Raw genomic sequence first — 10,151 nt, forward strand, 5'->3', positions numbered from 1 at the left:
TACCCTTTCACAGGGGTCCTGTATCAGACATTCTGCATATTGGATATTTACATTTCGATTCATAACAGTAGCTAAATTACAGTTATGAAATAACAAAATAATTTTATGGTGGTGGTGGGGTCACCAAATCATGAAGGGTCCCGGCATGTGGAAGGTTAAGAGCCACTGCGCTCTCCTGTCACTTTTGAATATTAAGCCTGAGTTCCTTTCTCAGTGAATTCCTTGTTGACCTCTTTTTGGGTTTCTTTCCTTTTCTTTCTTCCTTTTCCCTCCTTGGCAGATTCTTACATAGCCCGGTTGGCTTCGACCCCTCTATGTATCTGTGGATGACCCCGAACTTGCAATTCTCCTGCCTCCACCTCCCAAGGACAGGGGTGACAGATGCACAGCGTCATGCCCAGCGCCTCCCCTCTCCTGTGTGAGGACCCACGTCTCCTTCTGTGATGTGGCTTTGCACGTGGCTGGATTATTATTGTCTTTTTTTTTTTTTTCTTTTTTTTCGGAGCTGGGGGCCGAACCCAGGGCCTTGCGCTTGCTAGGCAAGTGCTCTACCACTGAGCCAAATCCCCAACCCTATTATTGTCTTTCACAGAAGTCATATCAGGGTCTAAAATGTCCCTGCTTCAGTCACTGATCTAGTGCATGTGACCAAGGCAACTTACAGAATAGAGCAGTTAACCAGGGGCTTACGTTTCAGAGAGTGAGTTCATGACCATCGTTTCAGAGAGTGAGTTCATGACCATCGTGGTGCGGAGCATGGAGGCAGGTATCATACTGGAGCAGTAACCAAGAGAGAGAGAAAGAGGGGGGGGGGGAGAAGGAGAGGGAGAGGGAGAGAGAGAGAGAGGCACAGAGACATGGGCTTTTGAAACATCAAAGCCTATCCCCAGTGACACACCTACTCCGACAAGGCCACACCCCCTAATCCTTCCCAAACAGTTCCACTAACTGGAAATGAAGCATTCAAATACACAAGGCAGCCTGCCCTTGGCTCTTCATTAACCCCTGGTGCAGAATCTCGCATTCCCTTCCCTGCTAAGCCGAAAAGCCAGCGGCTTCCCCCTCAGTGCTGAAGGAGGCAGAATATTAGTGCCCTTGAACTGAGCTACGGGAAAGAGGCAACCAAGTGTTCCCAGACAGCTGTGGCAGGCTTGTAAAAAATACAGTAGCCTCTGATAATGGAGTAAGTTATTTCTTCCCAGGTCAAAAAGGTTTTTTTTTTTTTTTTTTTTTTTTTTTTTTTTTTTTACAGTTGTTGTCTGAACAAACGCTATTGGTTCTGAAGGAGAGCATTCATTTCCCCTCATCCAATCATATAACACCAAGGCTTGAAAGCCCCAGCTTGTGCAGTTTCCATATTTACCAGAACCCCTGCATTCCTAGCCTGCAGAGCAGGGAAGGTTGCATCCCAATCTCGAACAATGAAGACTCTTTTGTGTATTTGCATATCTGTCATCTCCTGGGGTCTCCCCCCACCAACTGAGCCTAACCATAAGAGCATACAGGACTCATTATCTTTCAAACCGCATCCCTGGTCTCCAGCTGGTGACATTTTTTGGAGAGGTTTTGGAACAACCTACGAGTATGTGTGAATTCCTGTTGTCCACGTGGTGGTGACAGCAAGTCTCTGAGGTAGCCCACGAAGGTTACAACCACCTCTGGTTTGGAGTGAACTACTCCTCAAGCCTCCAACACTACAGATGGTGCCGCCATCCCTTCTCCATGGTTGAGTAGCCAGAAAAATATTAACAACCCTAGAAGCTACTGAAGATGGACGCCTCCCCCTCCCTCCCTCACGGTCCAGGTTGGACTCCATCTCCTATTTCCCCTGCCTTCGGATTTAAATTACCACAAGTGAAGTGGGGTTTTATTAAAGCCCATTATGGAAAAGCTAATTCTTCCTGGTCAAAAATTAGAAACCGAGGGCTGGAGAGATGGCTCAGTGGTTAAGAGTGCTGACTGCTCTTCCAGAGGTCCTGAGTTCAAATCCCAGCAACTACATGGTGGCTCACAACCATCTGTAATGGGATCTGATGCCCTCTTCTGATGTGTCTGAAGACAGCTACGGTGTACTTATATATAATTAATTAATTAATTAATTAATATAAACAAAGAGACTCTAACTTGGTAATAAGATGTGAAGACACTGACTACCTGATTATACATACCATTTTAGGCTTTTTTTTTTTTTTTTTTTTTTCCCGGAGCTGGGGACCGAACCTAGGGCCTTGCGCTTGCTAGGCAAGCGCTCTACCACTGAGCTAAATCCCCAACCCCTTTAGGCTTTTTTAAAAAAATTAGAATCTGGGGCTGGAGAGATGGCTCAGCGGTTAAGAGCACCCGACTGCTCTTCCAGAGGTCATGAGTTCAATTCCCAGCAACCACATGGTGGCTCACAACCATCTGTAAAGAGATCCGATGCCCTCTTCTGGTGTATCTGAAGACAGCTACAGTGTACTTATATATAATAAATAAATAAGTCTTTAAACTTCTAAAAAAAAAAAAAAAATTAGAATCTGAATTCCACCTCTGGCTGACATTCTAAACTACCCGGAACATCACACACTCCTGCCTCCTTCCTAGCAAGTGGTTACTTTCAAGGAGACCTGTTGAAAGCTTCTGAAGTCAGTTGTTCCGGGTCTTCAGGGTCCACGCGCCTGGGCGGGTTCAGTAAGTCACAGCTGAATCTATTCAGAACTAGGCTGGCTAGATGGCTCATGGGGTAAAGGGGCCTGCCGCCAAGCCTGACTACCTGAGTTCGATCCCTGGGGACCCACATGGTAGTAGGAGAGAAGTTGTCCTCTGACCTACACACATGAATGCCCTGGCATGCCTCTCTCCCTGTATAAATAAATAAGAATGTAATGACAGACCCATACCTGGTTGCTATTCCCAAAACAATAGTTTCACATTTGCTTACGTTGTCTTAGGTGTTTAGGATCAGCAGTGATCTTGTGATGGTTTAAAGTATGGAGAAAAAAAGTCTAAACAAGTTGGATGGTGGTGGCCCATGTCTTTTATCCCTGTACTCGAGAGGCAGAGGCAGGCAGATCTTTCTGAGTTCAAGGCCAACCTGGTCTCAGAGCAAGTTCCAGGGCAGCCAGGGCTACATAGAGAAACCTTGTCTCAAAACAACACAATGCGACAAGCAAACAAGCATGGAAGAAATCGTGCTTATGCTTCGCTCTCTTACATACAGGCCTTGGTATCCACAAGGGTCCTTGAACTCCCATGGTCGTCTTTGGCTCCGTAGCGAGTTCAAGGCCAGCCTGGCATAGGTAGGGTGACAGACTCAGGCCCATTCCTGGCAACGCCTCCTGGATGTTCATACTTCTGAAGCCTGTGCCACTGGGTGGGATGGGATGAATGTCCCATCTGTGGAATGCCCGTGGCTTTCAGGGGAACTGAGCCGAGGGAGTATGAAGCCGGGCCCCCTAGCTGCTCACAGAATAACTGCTAATCTCAGAATCACTGAGATCACCTGCAGCCAGATTAGGGAGAAACAAAGACTCTGCCTTTGTCCTCTGAGCACCCTTCAGGGCTGCAACTGGAAAGCAAGCTGAGGTGAGGCTCCCAGCATGTTGGAGAGGACTGAAGGGCTGGCCTCCTCAAGAAGTTCCGGGTGAAAGGATCCACTATACCCAGTAGTAGGAAGAATTTTTAAATTCCAGGTCCATGTACCCTAAAAGTTGTCACAGCAGGTCCTAGACACAAGGCTTCTCCGAAAGGGGATGATGGCATTATTAAGTCATTGCGGTTGATGAATAAATCAGGGAGTGGCAGCTCAGAGACATAAGCCAGGTGCTGACTCAAGGGCACCGTGTGGGGTAAAGTCGATGCTGGTTTTCCCCTTCTCAGTTCTGGCACAAGGCCAACTGGGTTTCTAGACCCTCATGATTTCCCTGAGGTGCCCCGTTCTTACACCACCCACTCAGCTGCCACTGGGACCCTGGCTTAGGGCTCCATCAGCTCAGGCATGGCAGGCACAGGCCCCTAGCTGTAGAACAAGCCTTGTCTCAGAGACAGACACACCCTCCTTTCCACCCTCAGACCAAGCTGTAAAGTTGTGGGAAGAGCTCCAGACCACAGAACTTCTGGCCCTGCCTCCCTGCAGCCGGCTCCGCCTTCACCTATGTCCCCAGGAGTTGGGGAGCATAGGAGCCCACTCCAGGCACGTGACTCAGCTCGCTCCCCTCCCTGATTTCCTATCTGCTGACTGCCTAGCGTCACTGTGGATCAGGAATTCATCTGAGGACAGGGCACAAAGAACCTAACCCACCAGATCTTAGAGCAAAGATGGAATCCAGATGGGGAATCTGCTGGAGGTGGGGGGTGGGGAAGCCAGGGGCATGGAAGCCAGCTAGGAAGACCCGTGCAGCTGGGTGCAGAGGCCCTAAACCTGCAGCATAGCACAGGTGTTTCTGCAGTCTCCTGTTTGTTTTTTTGAGAAAAGACACTATGTATCCCAGGCTGGCCTTTAACTTGCTACATAGCCAAAGATGAGCTTAGACTTTTGTTTGTTTATTTGTTTGTTTGTTTGTTTTTGAGACAGGGTTTCTCTATGTAGCCCTACCTGTCCTGGAACTTGATTTGTAAACCAGGCTGGCCTTGAACTCTGTCTCTGCCTCCTGAGTGCTGGAATTAAAGGGGTACACCACCACCTCCCGGCCAGCCAACTTTAAAACTTCTGAGTCTCCTGCCTTCCCTGCCACCCTGTCCCATGTCCCGGAGCAGTGGGGTGGAGCCATCATGGCTACCTCACACCCTGGCCTCTCTTGAATATGCTCACATCCAGCAGAAGGCTGTCCTCTGAGAGGAGCCACTAGCATGGGGAGGAGCAAGAGGTGACAGATGAATGAGAGGGTACACCCCTGAGCTGGGGGGAGATGGGATCTGAGAGTGAAGATCACAGTTCTGCCAGGACTGCCTCAAAGCCAAGAGTACAGGTCCACAGTCCACAGAAAACTCCCCGAGCTTCTGCCTGTCACCTGCAGTGCTGGGCGGTGGGAACAGTGAGGGGGCACCCAGCATCCTTACTCCTCCCTGTTCACTTAGAGTTCACAGTCAGACACAAGTGGGTTTGCTTTCTTTATGTATGTATGTATGTATGTATGTATGTATGTATGTATGTATGTGTGTGCGTATGTATGTATGCACTATGTATTATGTGTATGTATGTAAGTATGTGTATGTATGTATGTACATATGTATGTATATATGTACAGTGTTCTGCCTGCATGTATGCCTGAACACCAGAAGAGGGCACCAGATCCCATTATAGATGGTTGTGAGCCATCATGTGGTTGTGGGAATTGAACTCAGGACCTCTGGAAGAGCAATCAATGCCCTCAACCTCTGACCCATCTGTCCAGCCCTATTTATTTGTTTGTTTATTTGTTTGTTTATTTGGATTGTTTTACTATCTGGCCTGGGCGGGCCTTGAACTTGAGGTAAGCCTCCTCCCTCAACCTCCCGAGTCCTGAAGGCTATCACATCTGGCAAGACCCAGGTAAAAATCCTAAGCACTAGTTAAGTGCCACAAGAGGCCTTGAACTTGTCATTTTGGGGAGCAGTGTGTTCCTGTCCCTGTGGATACTGCACTCCCTCCAGTCACAATCCTCCACGTCAGATCTTTGCCACTCACTACGAACATCACTTTAGTCAACTCAGAGTGACAGAAGCCTATCATGACCAGCTAGAGGTCAGCAGAACTCGAAGGCCTGGGCAGTGCTAAGCTGTCACACACAAGCCTGGGTCCAGCCTGAGCTACAGTTAGGTGGTGATGTGAGTCCAGTTAGGGATTAGGTGGTGGTAAGGCAGTCAGAGCCACAGAGGCCAGGCGAGCCTATCTATCTATCTTCAAGCCCACCTCAGCCACCTGTGCCTGCTCACCACACACACCAGGAGGTGCCCAGTGTCACCTGAGGCAGCCACTCTTAAACCCTTGGTTTACTAGGAGCCCAGCACTTTGCAAGAGCTGGTGAGGCAGTGGTGAACCAGACACAGTCCCGGTCCCCAAGAAGCCAGTCTGGCAGAAAGGAAAAGTTTACATAAAACCATGACTTAATCTGTCAAAACCACTTTCACTTAGATACAAGAAAGTTTCACTTAGGTACAAGAAACCGAACTGGTAAGAAAAGGGGCTGCCTCAAGACGACAGCCAGCCAGGCCAAGGCAGGGACTCTGATTGGGTACCACTTCCACGTCTTTGCTCCTTTTCCAACTCCTCAAATCCCTCATCCCCTCTTCCAAGAAGAATCTTCCTCCCACACCCAGGGCTCCCTCAGTTCCCAATCCAGCCCCTTTGGAGGCAGGAATCACAGCCATTTCCTTCCCCATCAAGGCACCCAGGACTGGAATCCCCCGGTATCAAGGAGCGGCTGATTCAATATCTCGCTTATTGACTTTGGTAGGAGCACGGGCTCCTCCGTGTGTTGCTCTCACTGGGCTGCAGCGCTCCTGTGGCCCCGGAAGGAGCGCGCACTCCTGGATGCCCAGTTCACAGACCAGGACCTGAGGGAGGGGGATCAAGGCTCCTACCTCTCGCAGGCTTCTCTTCCGGGAGTCCAGGTCGCTACCGGTGACTTCACCGGAGCGGATAAGGAAATCACCAGCTTTCCGCATGCCAGAGATGTCACCCCAAATGCAGCCAGCTTTGGGGCGCTTCGAGGCTTGCACCCTGAACACCTCTTGCGCACCCGCGTCTGCAGACAACCGGGAGGTGTTGCTGACCTTTCGGCTACCGGCTCCCGCCAAGGCGCGCGCCAGGCTGGGGACCCCCGGGGGCCCCGCGAGCTATCTTCTCCGGGCTTGAGCCTCTGCGCGCTGTCCTTCCATTCCCCCGACCCCCGGCGTTCCCTGCCCCGCGCGCTACCTGATCTGCACCCCAGCTCCGCCCCTTGCGGGCCGCGCTTCTGGAGCTGGGTGGCTGCCGCTGTCGCCTCCGGGTCCCGTCCCGCCCAGCTGGTGACCCCCACCTCCATCACCTGCCCAGTGTTCCGGCACCGCCCCGCGGTGTCCCCACGTCGCTCTCTCCTCCCGTCGCTAGTGGGAACTTCAGGTCTGACACCCCGGCACCCACTTCTTCGAGGTCGGATTTGTGAGAAGGCAAAAGAGGAGGAAGGGACCTCGCATAGAGCCGCATAGAGCGGCGTCGGATGAAGCGAGCTGATGAAGTGAGAGCGTAGACCGACTGTGGGAACTGAGGATCAGAGGACTGGCAGTTGGCAGGTGACAGAAATTCCTCCTGTGCGGTTAGAAACTAGTCTTTTAGTGACACTGTCTCATCCCGGCACACAGGCAGGCGGCACAGGCAAGGGGATTGCTGCGAGGTCAGGGCTGGCTCCGAAAACATAGCACGTTTCCTCTAGCGTGAGCCAGTGGGTAAACTTGACCAGCAAGCGTGGGGGAATTCCCTGTGTCCTACCTTAAAGCCGGTGCGGAGGGTGGGTGGGGCTAGAAAAATGTGCTTAACAGAGGTTCGGTTCCCAGCACCCACATCAGGCGGCTCACAATTGCTTGTAATTCCAGTCCCTCCCACATGAACACACGCACACAGGCAAAAATTAAAAAAAAAAAAAAGAATTTTTGCTTCCCCAACAAAAATAAAAAGCAGCACCCCCATTTTCAATCAGACTGTGGTTCTTCACGGCCTCCTGGGGGCCCTGAACTCACAACCAGATTTAAGAGATCCTTCTAACAGGGAAACTGAGACCCAGGAAGACAAGGTGGGCCTCAGGTCACCCAGGAGGTAAAGTGACAGGCCAGGAGTAGAGCCACATCCAGGAAGTGACTGGGTCCTGGACCAAGTGACCATGAGCTGCTCACACCCCAGCTAATGTCTTTCCTCCATGGTGCCCAGAGCAAAGAGTTACTTGTACTTTGGTAGGAATCTCCATGGCGTTTGTTGACAATACCATGATTCACTGCTTCACCAAAGACACAAGCCAGTCTACACTAAGCAGAGTGGCCACACGTGATGGAGGAGGGGAAGGTAGGGGACACTCCCACTCCTGGCTCTGAACTCCAGTCCCAGAGACCTAGACTAGGGTATCTTGGGGACATTCCAGGATGTTTCCAGAAACTCTTCTGGATATGGGGACAAGAGGTCAGTAGTCAGATGGTCTTGGGTTCAAATTCTGCTCCATGGTTTACTAACTCCAAGGCAGGAGTAGCTACATGTCCTCTGCTCGGTGCTACTAAGGCAAGGATTAGAAATGAGAGGCTTCAAGCGATGGGCAGGTTGGCGAGAAGTACGCACACATGCACATGTGCGCATACACATGCACGCATGCACATGGGAGGGGTTCCCTCTGATTTGTTTATGGTCCTCCTATCTTCCATGGCTCTGCCCATCTCACCCGTTCTCCCCTAACATCAGAACAAGTTCTCACACTCCTATAATTAAGGGGTGTGGGGACAGACCCTTCCCCCCTACCCCCGCTTTTTTAAAAATATATTTGCCTTTATTTTACGTACGTCGGTGTCTTGCCCGCATGCATGTCTCTGTGAGAGAGTCACAGGTAGCTGTGAGCTGCCATGTGGGTGCTGGGATTTGAGCCCAGGTCCTCTGGCAGAACAGTGAGTCCCTTTAACACTGAACTAACTCTCCATCATCACTCCCTTCCCTCTAAACTATTCCAAGTTTCAACCATTACCAGGATCAGCCCCTCGAGCCAAGCCTCCAGGCAGCCCACATATAGAAGACTCAAGGTGTCCTTTATCGGCTACTCTGGTCCTGCATTAAAGCCCCTGGAATGTTCATTGTGGGTTAGGCTCTTTGAGAGGTGGGCAGCACCACAGAAGCCCCGCCCTGATTATGGAGAGGGGTACAAGATGATCCTACTAAAGGGAGTCAACTGGAGAAGTTCTGTGGAGGAAACAATACCTTCTGACTCAGAACATTGCAGATGGGAAGGCAGTGGCCTCTCCACAAGACGGGGTAAGCAAACAGCCTCTTAGGGGCACCGAGGCAGGCTGGGGCTGTGTCCTGTGTGTGCAGAGCCCATAAGCAGAAAGTCACCCAAGATGGGACCCAGAGGGGAATGCTGAGGTCAGAGGGGGTGAGGCCTTATCCTGCCAGAGGGAGGAGCTCACGTTTCATTTTAAGGTTGGGGGCAGCCAGGAGAGGGTGAGAAGGAAGGTCACATACTGGTCTAACCCTTGTTTCAGTAGATCATTGGAGCTGGTGGAAGGGAGAGAAAAAGTCCAGCTGGAAATTGGTGTGTGTGTGTGTGTGTGTGTGTGTGTGTGTGTGTGTGTGTGTGTATCTGTGTGTGAAGGGCTTATCTGGAGGAAGGCAGCAGGGGGTTGATGCTATTCTAAGACAGGCTGTAGTGGTGGCCTGGTCCCTGATGGAACAATTCGTGTTCTCAGCTTTCGAGGTTTCTGGGACTAGAACCCAAAGGCCTGTGCACACCAGGTAACTAGGCAGGTTCTCACCACTGAGCCACACCATCAGAATCTTGACCCTTCTTCTGGCCAAAGGAGTTCACACCCAGAGTCTGTGCTAGAGAAGTGGAAAATAAGGCTGTGACTCGTGTGCCTGTCGAATAGAAATACTTGTAGGTAACAGGACAGGTGGCTCTCTGTGAGTATGGGGCTAGCCTGGTCTACATTGTGAGTTCCAGCCAAGCAACACAGCACAGTGAGTCCAGTACTGGTGTGGTGGTTGATGACGATAGTCCCAGAACTACAGAGCCTGAGGCAGGAGGAGAGACCCAGATTGCCTTGGTCTGCATAGTGCGTTTTAGGCCAGCCTGGGCTACATAGTGAGACCTTGTCTCAAAACAAAAGACTCTAAACAAACAAAAAGGAGGAGGAAGAAGAGGAAGAGGAGAAAAGTGGGGGCAGGGATGTCCCTTTTCAGTGGAAAGCCCCCAAACACAGCAGGCTCCTTCCAAGTCTTGTTAGCATGGGATGCCTCAGTGAGGCACTGTCCTTGAGCACTGGGGTGTTCTGTTTTGAGACACAGTCTCACCGTTTGTTTGGTGCTAGGGATGGAGCCCAGGACTTTGTGAGTACTAGGAGAACACTCTTCCCAGGGAGCCCCAGCCCCAGCCTGGCCCTGGGGTTTTTATCTCTGTTAGGACTGCCCAGTCTCTCTTCTCTCAAAGCCTCGGTCTGCTGTTTATGGCTTTGATGACGGTTGC

The 10,151-nt window shown here is 50.9% G+C and overlaps 1 long non-coding RNA gene across 1 annotated transcript in view; it reads right to left on the bottom strand.

Annotated features, from left to right (window-relative positions):
- Window positions 1-7,079, bottom strand: part of LOC148006100 (uncharacterized) — a 19,209-nt gene extending 12,130 nt beyond the window's left edge. The window contains exons 1-2 of the long non-coding RNA XR_015621225.1: window positions 6,875-7,079; window positions 6,541-6,704 (exon numbers count right to left, since the gene is read on the bottom strand). This is a non-coding gene — a long non-coding RNA (uncharacterized LOC148006100). The remainder of the gene's footprint in view (window positions 1-6,540; window positions 6,705-6,874) is intronic.
- Between the last annotated feature and the right edge of the window lie 3,072 nt (window positions 7,080-10,151).

The sequence above is a fragment of the Rattus norvegicus genome, chromosome 5 (assembly GCF_021556685.1).
Source record: "Rattus norvegicus strain SHRSP/BbbUtx chromosome 5, alternate assembly SHRSP_T2T, whole genome shotgun sequence".
Classification (NCBI taxonomy): domain Eukaryota; kingdom Metazoa; phylum Chordata; class Mammalia; order Rodentia; family Muridae; genus Rattus; species Rattus norvegicus.